At 47.6% G+C, this 14,851-nt stretch overlaps 1 protein-coding gene across 2 annotated transcripts in view; it reads left to right on the top strand.

Annotated features, from left to right (window-relative positions):
• Positions 1 to 4,168: 4,168 nt before the first annotated feature.
• The window catches only part of LOC119181416 (uncharacterized), a 103,913-nt gene continuing 93,230 nt past the window's right edge, over positions 4,169 to 14,851 (top strand). For both annotated transcript variants that reach the window (XM_075875265.1, XM_037432647.2), the window contains exon 1: positions 4,169 to 4,608. The gene's annotated coding sequence lies outside the window, so the exon portion shown is untranslated. The remainder of the gene's footprint in view (positions 4,609 to 14,851) is intronic.

The raw sequence follows: 14,851 nt of genomic DNA, 5'->3' as shown, positions 1-14,851 counted from the left end.
AGTCCTCAGGAAGAAACCAAAAAAAAAACGTACATACAAACAAGAGCACAGTGTGCGTTTCAGCCGCTGTCGTTTCTCGTTTTCTTTTTTTTTTTTTACACTTACCTCCTCTGTAGAAACTGGCCAGCCAAAAGCTGCGACGGACGTGACAGGTTACCCGGCCTTTGATCCCGCGCAACTTGATCGTGCGGCCTGAAACTGTATCAAGTTCAACTTTCGGGACGGGAGTCGCTCCTAAATCGCCAGCAGCGCCCCCCCCCCTAAGTGGATAGCCCCCACATAGTCCGCCGTGTGAGTTGTTCTCTTTCCTTCTGGTAATGCGCTTCTGGTTCCAGTTTCGAAAAAAAAAGAGCGACATCATCTGCATCATCTTGTGTTTTTCTTCTGCGTCTTCTGTATCGCCAGGCTTCTCTCCTGAAACCCGCCTTTCTTATTGAGCTTTCGTACGAGAGCTACTCCGCCCTTATTTCCTTATTTCCAATGACACCGCACTAATCTATGCCTTTAATCTACCTTGCCTGCTTATCTGTTCGTAGCCGTTGCTGCCGTTACGGTGACAGCATCTCTCGTTATCGGGTTCGTCAAAATAGACGGACTCAAGCAGATACCCTTCTGTCCCCGTTGCGTCCCTTCTGCTCTTTTACCCGATCCAGTTCTCCCACGAGATAAAAATACAGTTCTGCAAGTATAGTCGAGTTTTTTCATTGCGCATCAGAACGTTTTTCGCAACGTTTAAGAACCGAGTGATAGTCATCAGACGACCGCATTACCGCATGATTGAGTCCAGAGTACTAGCAATAACCACCAGAGTGACTGGCTGTAACGGGCCGGGCATGTAGCGCGTAGGCAGGATAACCGCTGGTCATTCAGGGTAACTGTCTGGGTCCCAAGAGAAGGCAGACGCGCGAAGGGGAGAGATAGACATGTGGGGTTTCGCATCCCAAAACGACCATATGATTATGAGAGACGCCGTAGTTGAGGGCTCCGAAAATTTCGACCTCCTGGGTTTCTTCAACGTGCACCCGAATCTATAAGCACACGGGCCTACAGCATTTTCGTCTCCATCGAGAATGCAGCCACCGCAGCCGCGATTCGATCCCGCGACCTGCGGGTCAGTTGCCGGGTACCTTAGCCACTAGACCACCGCGGCGGAGCGTGAGGAGGAGACAGAAATAGGTGGGCAGATGAGATTAAGAAGTTTGCAGGTATGACTTCACAGTAGAAAGCACAGGACCAGGTTGATAAGCGGAACGCGGGAAAGGCCTTTACCTTTCCAGTGAGCGTAGTACGGTCGATTATGATGATGATGATAATAATGATGATGAAGAAGAAGATGATGATAATGATTATGATGACGACGACTACGACCAGCAGTGATAACTAGCGAACTGCTAGATCTCGCACACGAACTGGCATGAAAGAGTGCTAAGCTATAGGCTAGTTGGTATGGATGTTTAATAAGCTACAGTGCAAAAGAGTGAGCGAAAGCGACGAAAAAAGAAGACACACACGGCTGCACTGCGCTCGTCTTGTGTAGTTCTTACCTTTTTTGTATCTTCCTTTTTCATGCTGTTTATCATCACGAACCTAAATAACTGGCACCAATCTTGATTTTTCAATCGTTGTCATAAGTACGCCGGTATAACTTGTCGGCCTATACACGTCTGAGCTGTCGGTGACCCCCCCCCCCCCTCCCCCCTCAAAAAAAAAAATGCGTGGCAGTGGCATCATAGGTCTGAAAAAAAAAGGTGGTGCTTATTTGAAGTCACTCAAGAAATATATTTTGCGCTTAGGGCTCACCCCAACTCCGACTAACCAAAATATTGCCCACCCGCACTCACTCAGACTCAGGCTGATACTCACGGCTCAATCTGAGTCTAAGTGAGTCTGATTAAGTCGACTCGTGGATGAGTTAGCGTGTAATTATTTTTTTTTAATTACAGTGTCAATACTCTTTAATGCCACTATCTCACAATCGGTGATCGAGGTGGCGTCATTCGATCTCGTGCCTACCTTCAAGTACAAATTGTCAGGGGTTTCAATCAAGGGACGAAATTTTCATGAACGACGCGATGCACGCGGGATATCCTTATCGGAACTTCCCGTGAAAGAGGTTGCGCGGGGCAGTCGAAGCACGCCCTCCCAACCCTCCTCCGTGAGAGACCCCTGTGATCAATAAACGTGAGTTGTCGTATACAAACTCTGGTGGGTGGAATATACACGAGTAGACGTGAGCCCACATACGGCCTATAGTAACGCTGAAATTGGGTAGATAGGACCATGCGTGGGCAGTAAAGCTCATCCGGACCCGCTCAAGTATTTTGAAGGCCAAAAGCTCACGCGATATTAGACTCATCAAAGGTTTCCTCAACCGGACTCACTCTCAAACAAACTCACTAAAGTATTACGCAGCCGAACTCACTCAGAAACGATCAATCGATATCGATCGATATGAGGGGTTTAATGTACGCCCGTGTGCTCAGATTTGGGTGCACGTTAAAGAAACACAGGTGGTCAAAATTTCCGGAGCCCTCCACTACGGCGTCTCTCATAATCATATGGTGGTTTTGGGACGTTAAACCCCACAAATCAATCAACCTGCTCTTTATCCATTGTCAGAACTTCAGTCATCTTTTATTATTTCTTGTGCGCGTTGAAGAGGCATGAGAAGTTTATTTGAAAGAAAATTGAGAAACCTGGTTTTAAAAAACTCGCTTTCTCGATTTCTTCTTTACCCACCGGAATGCCTCATTTGAACTATTGCGTGCCTCCTGCCATTAACGATATATCAGCTGGTTATCTTCTAGCGGTTTTTCCGCCAAGTCCGAACTTTTAGAGGACGCAGTTTGTGAGTACGTATCCTGAGCATTCATCATGCGTTACGATGACTAAACGAGCTATAGTAGTTGATCTCATTAGACTATTTGAACTGGTTCGCTGATGCGTTTAGCAGACGATTGGCTACAATATGCATTCAGTCGACTTATCGGTTACAGTCACTAGATCATCTGAGGATTACCGTAGTCCATGAAGTGCTCGTTACAAAATAGGGATTGAACTCATAACAGATGAGTTATCGCGTGTGATTGTTAAGCGAGCTACTTGTTCTGAATCTTAGACAATGTAGCTTACAAAACTGACCTGGTATTGCATGACTGGTCGTCTCATGCCTAGAAACGAATTAATGGTTTAACGTGCCATGTAGAAAGCGTTCACAGTGTTCACTATGAACGCCCCAACGCGTAAAAGTTCTGAAGCTTGCCTTGAAAACTCGCAAGTTTGCTGCCAATATCTGTCCCGAAAAATGAGAGAAACGAAGTGTTTGCTCAAACTGAATATTCCAACTCGTATATTAGGTTAAAAAATATTTACATACATTTCGGTGGGCTGGCTGATTCAAGAACTATATAGATAATATTCGTCATTCACAACAAACGTAACGAACACACCAAATAGAGTGCTGTCCTGTGTTTTTCACTGTCACGTAGTGTGCGGTGTTCTCCCATAGTGTTCATGGGCCAACGAAACCACCTAACAACCCTCGTCAGTATTCTCCTTTTTAACTGAAGAATATTTATGGCTCGTCCTTTCATTGTTGGTGTAACAAATCGAACAAAAATATCCTGCAGCTGCTGATTAAAATGAGTTTCACTGTATTCTCGGCACTTCATGGCGGTATACAGGCATATGCATATTTATCGGAGTCGAGTCCGACGTTACTAGAGTTTCCTCTTCGCGGGAGCAAGTCGAACAGCCGGCTAGCCCGCGTGTGCATTGGCCGAACGTTGCTAGAGAAAACGCCATAAAAGCAAACGGGTTTTTGCTTCGACCCGCACTTCAAGTGCACCGCACTCTCTTCTATGTATGTTCGTTATTTTCGTTGTTTGCCCGCTGCCGCCGGCCTGACGCGTGCGATAAGGTGACACCAATGTTGGACGTTTCCCGCTGCTCGTCTGGCAACGCCGCGTCACTCCTCCTCTCGCGTTTTCTCGCTCCCTCCTCTCCAACACCTCCTCATCACTCGGAGCAGACGACGCTCGGCTAGGCTGCGCAACAGCGACTCAGCGCTGCACGTCTGGCAACAGCGAGCCATCATTCTCCTCGTCCTCTCACGTTTTCTCGTTTTACCCTTTCTCTCGTCATCGCACGGAGCAGACGACAGCCCCTCAGCAGCGAGCAGACGACGCTTGGCGCTCGGTGAACTTGCTTGTATGCGTGTGTGTGTGCTGCGGTATTCGTGTACGACGGCTGAAACCTCAGGACGTTTTCGACAAGTTGGTTCCCTGTGGCTCGCCGCTGAAATAAACGGCGGATAAACGTTACTAACGAGTACGTCGCTAGTTTCGAAACGAAAGCTTCGGAACGCGTCGCCGGGACGTTTCGGCTCCCGGAACTACTACCGCCGCCGCTCGCTCGGTCAAGGGAGTCTCGGGCATCGTGTCGCTCGAATGATGAACTGTGCATTCGTATTCTGTGTGCCGTGATGCGAGAAGTTGTGCTGCGCGCTCGAAGTGCGAGGATTTGACGACGAAGTGTTCGTTGTGTGCATTGCGCTCTTCCCAGCGTTTGGATACCTGGCAAAGGCATCCGGAGGATCCTTCTTTTGAGGTTGGTGGAAACATATAGGCAGTTGTCGGGAACAGTTCAGTTGTGCGACAACTAAAAGAAGCCGTCGTTGTTGTTGCTTATAAAAACGAGGGTTACACAAGCCAGATATAACATAAGGTAGCGAACCTGTTCGTTTGCTTCCACATCATACAACCAATTTCAAGGCTGTATGTTTCCAGGTTCAAGTACTTTCACAAGAGTAGTCAGATCGAAAAATTGACCCGACTGTTGAGTTCGTGTAAGGTTTTTGTTGTCAATGGCACTGCATACATTATGATAACTCACCCTGGAAGCTTACAAAGTAACAGTGGGCTTGGTGACCTCCAGACATCAGACGAACAAGCAGACGTCAGATTACAGCGCAGCGGAAAAGACCCCTGGCGGTTGTTGTTGAGGCACAAAATATCTTTCGTCCGATATCTTTGGACCTGAAGGTCTTCGGAAAAGCCGTCATCTGGCCTAATTGCGAGAAAAGGTGACACGTATAGGTGGCCGACATCGTAGATACCATATCTTGCTCTTTCTGGGTCGACGGTTGTTTGGTGAGAACGGGCCACGGAAACTCGCACAGGGCGTTTGATTTGATGAAATTGTTCAAGTTACGAAAGTGCAATTACGCTCGCACAGAGACGTCATAGCAGGCAATAGATTAATTTGTACGTATCACTTGTCCTGCATTCAAGAATAGGCGTAATTGAACAGAATGAGTGTAATCAGGCCGACTATTTATGAAACCAGTCTCACCGATCAGTAAAACGGTGCAAATTATCTTGGCTGACATCTTGCCAGTTCGTGCCAATTAGCATGCGGTCTTTGGCGGACGGTGGTATATATGAATAGGTGAGCTTTCGTGCCAAAGACAACTGATAACATTTTGTTTGGGATTCTATATTTAGATGCTTATGCACCTGTTCTGTTGTGTACTCTGGCAGATTGACATAATTGGCCACTTAGCTTGGTTGGAAAACCTCCAGTTGCAGCTCAGAAATTAATTGGTTCAATTCGGAAGGCATGGAGCTCTTCAAACTCCATATTCCTTTGTACTAGATGCGAAAATTCAATTTCTTCTTGACTTATATTTATGAATAGCGTCTAACGCCATTAATAACAAACTTTCTTAGAACCCAAGGCATACTTATATGCATAAAATGCGCACGTGATATTCCGGCTCCAAAAGCAGGTGTCTCATTATTTCGTAGACTTATGTTAGTGGACTAGGTCCAACGCTCCCTAGCAACTTCTTCATCGGGGGGGGGGGGGGGGGGTGCATTTTTGCACTGACCTCTTAAATGAGGGCGTCTATACCACCGGGATTCGAACCGACGACTTTCATCCTTCTCAGCGGCAGAGCGCCCAGCCACGGTGGTCTAGTGGTTTGGGCGTTTCACTGCTGACTGGAAGGTCGAGGGATCGAATCCCAGCCGTGGCGGCTTCATTTTCGATGCAGGCGAAAATGTCTGAGGCTCGTATGCTTAGATTTCAGTACACGTCAAAGAACCCCTGGTGGGTCGAAATTTCCGGAGCCCTTCACTACGGCGTCTCTCATCATCATATGGTTGGTTTTGGAATGCCAAACTCCAACAATTATTAAACTGTTATTATTATCAGTGGAAAATCTCTAGACTCTCAGATCTGATTAGACATGTGAACCGTGCATGACATTCGAGTAATGCTGTCATTAAAGAAATTGTTAGTTTTGCGAACAGGAGAGGTCTACGAATATAAGCGATGTGGTGTATCTAGCGACTATCCGGTCGAAATGCTTAGAACGGCATTGAATGCACTAAGTTGTGTCTCACATCATTACGTTGAGAACTCAATAATATCGCAAAGCACTTACGTGGCAACTTCTCAACAGTTCGACGAAGACCTAGGTTGGGGAATCGTCAACAGTTTCGCAAAGCGCTTCACTGGGAACTTCCCAAAAGCATCGCAAGCACTGCGTGTAGAAAGCTTCGCAACAGTGTCGGAAAACACTTCGTCAAAAACTTCTGAACAGTATCGCGAAGCCCTACGCGGGAAACACTGCCACGAAGAACTAAGTTGGTAACTTGTGAACAGTACCGCAAAACGCTTCATTGTGAACCTTGCCAACGGTATCACAATGCCCTAAGCTCGGAACATTATCAACAGCGTCAAAAAAGCACTTAGTTGGGGTCGTCTTCAGCGGTTTTGCGACGCACTACGTTGGGAACCCTATGAAGGTCGCATATATAAATCTTTCAATAAAACAACCTATTTTTTTGTAACTCGGATATGCTTTGACGAATAATGACCAACTGTAACAAATTTGTTAAGCTTATTAGAGTTCAGTTCACTGATTAAATCTGTCTTAGTAGAATTTCAGTGCGGAAGATTGAGTGAGCCTGGCTGTGTAAGGTTTCTAATACTCTGAGCAAGTTTGACAGAATCATGTACAATGACATGTACGGTGCTGCGCTCAGATGGGCAGAACTTTGGCTAGTTTGAAATCGAGTAAGCCTAACTGCGTAGTTCCTTGAAGAGCTTCAGTACGCTGAGCACGGCTGAGCAGAGTTTTCGTGGTTATAAGTTCTGTATTATTATTTTATTTTTCGCTGCAGAACTTTGTGATATGGAGTAGCCGAGGCAATAGGCACCTCAACCTCTCCACAGCAAAACAGTTAAAACAGAACAGAACAGAACAGTCCAAGTGGATCTGCCTGAGTTATGTTTTGGTCAGCGAGTTCGGCTGAGTAGACAGAAATTTATCGGCTCCGAATCAGTGTTCCTGAGCAGAGTTTTCAGTGTCACTGTGTACGAGAGTTGACTGGATTTTGGTTATACTGAATTTGAGAAAACCTGTTTGAGCTGAATGTTTGTTACTCGTGCATCCAAGTGGATCTGGCTCAACATAATTTCGGTGACTGAGTGAACCTGGCTCAGTAGAGTGTTGGCGACTGTGAGTAGAATTTTGGTGACTTTGAGTCCGAGTGAACCTGGCTGAGTTGTGTTTTGGTGAGTGGAATTGAGTAAGCCCGGCTTTAGCCTAATTTTGCAGTCTCCGAGTGAGTCTGGCTAAGCCGCAATATGGAGAGTCCAAGCGAAACTGCAGATAAGCCCAATTTCGGTGACTCGGGAGTCCGAGCGATTCTACCTTGCAGGCATACGGTAGGTGAGTTCGAACAAGGAGGAGCATTGAAGGAGGAACAAGCCCTGCTGAGTAATAAGTTGGATGACTCTGGGGTATTTCGCAGCTAAAAAGTATCTTGGCGAACGTCATTCTTATGTCCATGGCTGCGCAGAGCTTTCTATGAGTCTGAGTGAGCCCTAAGCGAGAAACGTGCTTTGCCGTGAGTTCGTTCCGTTTATGTTTCCCGCCTGTGCTCCGCGCGGTGGCCTGACCTTGCACTCCATGCACGTAAACCGATCATTCAGCGTCGACGCTTGGGCGGGTTGGTACTGGAGGGAACACAGCACAAAACAGGGCAGGAGAAGGAAAGGCGACAAGTTCACTGTACTATGTGTGCTTCACCCTTCTTTGTCTTCTGCGCCGTGTTCCCGCTGATAGCTTAGTTCGATCAAGAATTTGTTTTTTAAACTCGCCACGGCAACTTGCATAAATTTACTCATTACGCAAGCATCATGTCTCTCGAAGCTTTCCCACCGATCACATCCCCTTCGGTTGTGCTTACGTTACAACAGTAAGGCTGCTGACCTGCCAAGGACGTGTGCCGTCCCGCGTCAACTACGCTTGAACATCGCTTTCACTTGGAGGCATAGCACCTATACGAAGCGTTCCGTTCTATCCCAGAGCAACTCTGTATTATGTTTCGGATAATCGCCCTTCCTGCCTCAATTAAAGCGTCTACGTTTCCTACGTGTTCCCGCTTCTGTCTTTTCGTGTATAGCCCCGGGACATACACTCTTCGCCGCCCGCCAAAAAACGTTTCGCGCGCTTTTGTGCCCTTCGCGGGTGACGTCACCGATTTCCGGCGTCCTCTATTGGCCGCCGGGTACGGCTGGCCTTGGACGCCGCCTGCTAAGAGTCCTCGCCACGAAACCGTAGCTCGTTAGTATGCGTGCTCTCGTCGGACCCCCGTGAAGGAGTCTTTCTTTCTTTCTTTCTTTCTTTCTTTCTTTCTTTCTTTCTTTCTTTCTTTCTTTCTTTCTTTCTTTCTTTCTTTCCTTCTTTCCTTCTTTCTTTCCTTCTTTCCTTCTTTCTTTCTTTCTTTCTTTCTTTCTTTCTTTCTTTCTTTCTTTCTTTCTTGCCGTTGTTTCGGTGTCAACGCGATTGCGCGCTTGATCATGACCGCTGAACAGAGCGGCCGCACGTTTTTTTGCGAAATCCGGGACAGAGCAATGGATAAGGTTGGCGCCACTTTTATTTCTGTTTTCCCCGGCACAAGTCCTCTCCCTCTCTTCGTCTTCGGCTCCTGTACGTAAGTGGCTAAGCTGGGTCGCGCCTGAGATATATCCTGTTTTACGACCTCTGGTACTGTTCGAGATGGCAAACAGTTTGCGGGCGCCTTTCTTGTCTTGCGTTAAAATCTGTAACCGCACCACTGTCATGGGTGAGCTTTTCAGTGAATTGGAGACGCCGGCCGCGCCGCAGTGTAGCATACGATGCGGCGCTGCAGAGGAGCAACGAAGCCGTGGTCGCCAAAGGTTATGGGTTCAAATCCCTCCTAGGAAAATGTTGTGCTTTTAGATGCGGAGCATCTTATACTCGCGCCTTGTAGTGCGCCGTCCGCGCCGTCCGCACCGCTTCTCGAACATTCGACAGCTGACGCGCGCGCATGCGCCGTCGCGCCGTCGCCCACTCTTCCACCATCTGTGCATCCCTTCCTCCTCTACACACCGCGCGCGCTTCACTCCTCCACCATCTGTGCACCCTTCCTCCTCTACACACCGCGTTCGACATCTACAATTCTCCTGATTCTCCAGTGGACGCGCATGTGGCGTCGCGCTTCGAGAACATTCAACAGCTGACAGTGCATGCGCCGTCGTTCTGTATATATACTCAAGGTCGGCACTCGCTCGCTCAGTTGCCGCTCGTCGGTTGGTTTGTACGGCGCGTCGACGTCCAAGGTCGCGGTGAAATGAATTCCAACGAATCCACAAACACAATGATCGACGTCCCTTCGACCAGCGCCGCCCTTTCGCATACGTGTGTACGTGTTCACTCATTTAACACCCCCTCCTACAATCACGTTAACCAATTTAGCCATCGACCCAAGTAAGTCGCAATTTAACACCCCATTTCACAACCACGTTAACCAATTTAGCCATCGACCCAAGTAAGTCGCACTTTAACACCCCATTTCACAACCACGTTAACCAATTTAGCCATCGACCCAAGTAAGTCGCACTTTAACACCCCGTTAACCAATTATATGGTCCGCATCCTCCTCAGTGTTCCCCCGAGGGAAGCTGCGGGCAATTTTTTTTTTTCGTCGTCTTCGGTACATATCAATTCACGTCCTAATGCACTTCGCGGTCGAAGGGATCGTTGGCAGGAAACGGATAGTCGCTGCAACAGCAGCTATACGCTTTTTCCAATGTGACATCTGATAAAGAAGTCTACAGATGAAGCCAGTGATGCTGACTCTAGATAAAAGTTCTAACTTCATATTTTTACCATCTTGATCAACGTCTCCGTAGTCGAGGCCACGACAAAATAGACATTTCTGTGTTCTTTGTTATAACTGTCGTAACAATTCTACGAAGCCGCACCCATTCACAGAGAACTAAATAAGTTCGCGGTGGTGCTTCTAGCATGCTTTGGATCTGCTAGATGCCGTATTCGTTTATGAAAATAGGCAAATGGTTTTATTTCTCTCACTTACATAAGGAAAGTTATTGCTTTCGACGCTTGGCAATAAACTATTACGACGCGACAATAAATACGTTTAAAAATTGTTTTTTTTTCATTTTTTCCCGAAATTTCGAAGAAGAAAACACGATAAAACATTTTTTTTCGATTGCCCAAAATTTTCGGAAATTTCACATCTCGAGTATCGACTAAGTACACCGCAGGAAATTCCGTGGCACGTATTGTTCTGCTTGTCTTCAAGGTTCGCTATACAAACAGATGTCGGGTGAGGTCGTCCAATTTCGTTATCAAAAATATAGCTGAGTTCATTCGTGTGAAGCGACTTATTGATGTTGCGGCCGACGTACGTACTCCATCACGCCCGACTCTGGCCGAAATGTCGACAAATCTCTTCACATGGGCCCTCTATACTGTACTTAGCAGAGAATGATGTATTTTTGTGGTCGCATTTCACGTTTTTGCGTCGCCATCCGCTAAACTGAGCTATTACGTATTTTCGAAACCATACATCGACTGCGACGGCGGATGTCATGATCTTCGGCTTGACTTCGGATCGCATTCTCTGCGGCTCGCACATGGCTACACGGCTTTCTTCGACCGCTTTCTTCTGCATACGTGACGCAGAAATCGGAGCCGACCGAAACGGATGCAATTGCACTCGGAGCTGCAGACTATGCACTTTTTTCTCGCGCTGTTTTCGATTCTCGCCTCAACCATAGTCTGGTGAAGTATACTTATGTCTATAGGCACGCGACCCGACTCGGAGAGCTTAACTTTATACACCCTCGTGGCGAAACTCGGAGGCTTGCGTTAAACCGTCGGCACTGCATTTAATAATACTGCTGCTTGAGTGCTGCGTAAATATATCTTGCCGTTTGCCGCGCGCTATACTCTCTCGTTCCATAAAGCAGACGACACGCGAGTTGTTTCGAAATCGCATAATACGTACGTCTGCTAAGAGCGAGGCTTACGCAAGCTATACGGCGCGATGCTTTTTATCCGCCTACTACGCCCCACCAGGTTACATTAGCGCTTGGTGCATATTCGGATGCGTTCGCACTTCTACGTGGCAACTGCGATATGCCGGCTTCTCGACGACATTCGATGTCCTTATTTTCTGGTCGCTTCCCGGACCACTATCGTCTGCTCATATCAGCGCGAGTTTTGGCACGCGTTCGCACTGACCTATAAGCCTTATAACCACTCCAAAAACAACGTCCTTCTTATCACTTAGGAAGAAACAAAAACGGTCATACCCTCCTCAACTAAATGCGTCGGTTATCACCCGCGAAGGCTCTACTGAGTAGCGTCGCAACTCCGCGGTTATCTCGCTGGGAGCTTCCGTTCATACGACGCTGCAGCATGTCGGCGTTCCATTCCGGATTAATTGTGTCATTAATGTGTTTTTCCCTGTAAATCACGTCGCCTACCACACACGATTGTCGATAGCTGCGCCTTTCTAATATACGTGACAGGACATCCCACACGGCCGTCGCGATAACATCGTTCGCTAGATCGAGGTCATGCATAGTGATTGTAGTTGCTTCGGTATTGTGCCTAATAAAACACACAGCCAGATTTCGACAGAACCAGTTCGGCCGTATACCGTTAGCACGGGGTGCAATGCTCCGTATACTGCGAGGGTCACTCTTGTCAGTTCTGGCGGCCATTTGGTTCTTTATAACTAGGGACTCGATAATCTGATTGTCATCACGTGACCACAGTCACGTGAAATCCGTTCTGGCTGGTCTACGCTTCTGGGTTTTGCGGGGGTGTTTGCGTATGCGTCCGGCGACAGACAAGACACCCCATCTGAGGATTTGGTATTTCGCTATCTACGAAATACAACGAGCTTTGCTTAGCGCGTGCACGGATAGATTGATGGGCTCTACAAACCTCTTAGACGAGTACTGGGTAGCCTTACTAACTTATTTGTCGTGGTTCTATAAGTAGTCGTCATTCTGCAACGTACAAGGAAGTGAAAAGGTATACGAAATGAGGTTGTCTGCAATATACGTGATATACTACGTAAGCGTACAGATCACAGGCAGTTCGTAAGAAAATGATGCTCTGCGAGCGATGTTGCAGACACTATTTAAAGTTCACTTATAAATCTTTCGCAAATACAACAAAGTAGCTTAGGGATGCGAAATATGACACGCAGCTTCAACAGACTTGACTTTGCGAAGGCTGATGAAACACCGGAGATGGTGGCATCAGCGCACCGTTCCTCCACTTTCGCCGAAACTCAGCGCGCTCATCCTCCTCTCTCACCAGCATCACGTGCGCTCTGGCGCGTGCCGCCATTGGCCGGCTCCTTTCACCGGCACAGCCATACGGGCTCCTCCATTCTCCTCCTCTCGGCACCTCTTGCTTCGCCCCCACAGTAGCTTCGGCTTTGCTTTCCTCTTCTGCATTGAGCTTCACCCTTTACACGCCTCCGCATTTTCTCTGTCAGGATCAACTCGCTACCGCAGGCTTCTATTTTACCTGCTTAGATTTACCCATGCCCTCCCTTTCATCGACATTTCTCTGCAACCTCTTTTCTTCCTTTTATCCCTTCCCCAGTGCAGGGTAGCAAACCAGATGTGCGTCTGGTTAACCTCCCTGCCTTTCCTTGCATCTTTATCTCTCTCTCTCTCCCTTTCATCACGCTTCGCTCTCGTAGCTGGGATAAAAAAAAATTCACCACATATCTGCAAATGTCATCGAAAGATGATAGTCTTCTGCCGGCCGCCCTATTCGAGTCCTGGTCTCTTCTTTGGCCACCCATGATGCTGTTCTCGTACCATTTCTGTCTGGCCGGGTAGCAGCATCAAGGACGTTTATAACCATATCGTCGGCAGTAGGATTTTTGGTGCAAGGCATCGCATTGGGTGCAAAGCACTGCAGCCATCTTGAACTTGTTCAAGATGGCTGGGCGTTCAACAAATGCTTGAACTCTGGCCAGGTGGCTGAATCGCGTGACAAAAAGACAAACACAGAGGCAGGCCAAGATTTCTGCGCTCGAGTATCCCAAGAAAGGCTATCATCTATAGGCGGAATACGGCTTTCCAGGAATTTTGAGCCGCTAGGCGATGTCTTCGCCCTTTAAAACGCCCTATTCGAGTGCTGTTCACATCTGTGCTCGGGTCTGCGTTTTTTTGCATGGGCGAAACCATAAACCTAAACTATGCATGCACACGACTTTACTTCGCGTGGCCTGTTCATGCCTTTCCGTAATTCGAGAGCGTCTCACTGATCCCCCAGTACGCACCTAGCACGTCGTCGTGCCATTCACATTAATTAAGCCGCTCACGAGCGGGGAACAACGCGCCGCTCATAATAAAAAAAAATATAGTCACGCTCTTCGAGAGACACCGTACCAGACGCCGCGAACATGGCGGTATACGTGTATGCCACGTATGCATCCTCCATTCTTCTGCGCGCTCCCATCCGCTACCTGCGGCATGCATCGCTTATCTGTTTGACCCCGTATTTGCAGACGCGCCTCTATTGCTTCACCCTGTACCCATTATAACGCCCATCGTCTGCATTTCAATGGCTCGCCTAAAGCCGTCATCGCCCACTTTCCCATCATGGCGACTCTACCGTTTGTCTTACGTTTTCTCACGGTCATTCATATACCGGTTTGTGTTCGTCTTCCATTCGATCGTCTGCACACCTTTCGTCTGCTCTTCTGTCATGCGTTCATTTTTCGTCTGCTGCTCTTTTAACATATGCTTATATTTCATCTGCTCATTTTTTCAATCGTTTGCCCATCCTACGTCTGTTCTTCTATACCTTGTCGTCATTTTTTTCGTCTGCTCTTCTATCGTCTGCTTATGATCATATTTATCTTCTTCGCTTCCTCATAGTCGGGTTAATTTTAATCTTTTGCATCTGAAGCTCCAACGACGAGCAAGCCCCTATATTTCGAGGTACACCTGCACGTGATCGTTCATGGAGGCCAATCGTGTCTTCTGCAAACTCCGCTTCGTCCGTCATCCGTTCGAAAGACATGCTGGCACACAAACAAAAAGCACGAAGCAAACGCATGCAGACGTCAAACAAACTTACAAAAGCGAGCGCAAAAACAAGAGCGTCCGGCTTTGTCCGTGGATTCGATACGTCTTTGTCTCGGTCATTCGGTTCTTCATGGCCTGCTTAATGGGCGCCACGTCCTGTTCCATTTATAGAGCCAACAGCTCCACTGGATTGTCCGCGGCGCCTGGTGGGAGCTGTCATCTCTACCGGGGCTTTCTTGCTCTTTATATAACTTGGCTTTTGTTGTCCTAGTTCTTGTTCTTCGGCTTCTTGCTTAACATGCGGCTTTCGAGCGCTACTCTCGAAGAATGAGAGCCTGTCAAAAAGAACGCGATCATCTCTCTATTAATGTGGGCTGTATCTAACCCTTTTTTTCCCACATCCCCATCTTGCTTGCAACCAACAACTTGTGCTCTCTTCAGC

This window comes from Rhipicephalus microplus, chromosome 10 (genome assembly GCF_043290135.1).
Source record: "Rhipicephalus microplus isolate Deutch F79 chromosome 10, USDA_Rmic, whole genome shotgun sequence".
In the NCBI taxonomy this organism is placed as follows: domain Eukaryota; kingdom Metazoa; phylum Arthropoda; class Arachnida; order Ixodida; family Ixodidae; genus Rhipicephalus; species Rhipicephalus microplus.
The sequence above is the reverse complement of the archived record's forward strand: the minus strand, read 5'-3'. Positions and strand labels throughout refer to the sequence as shown.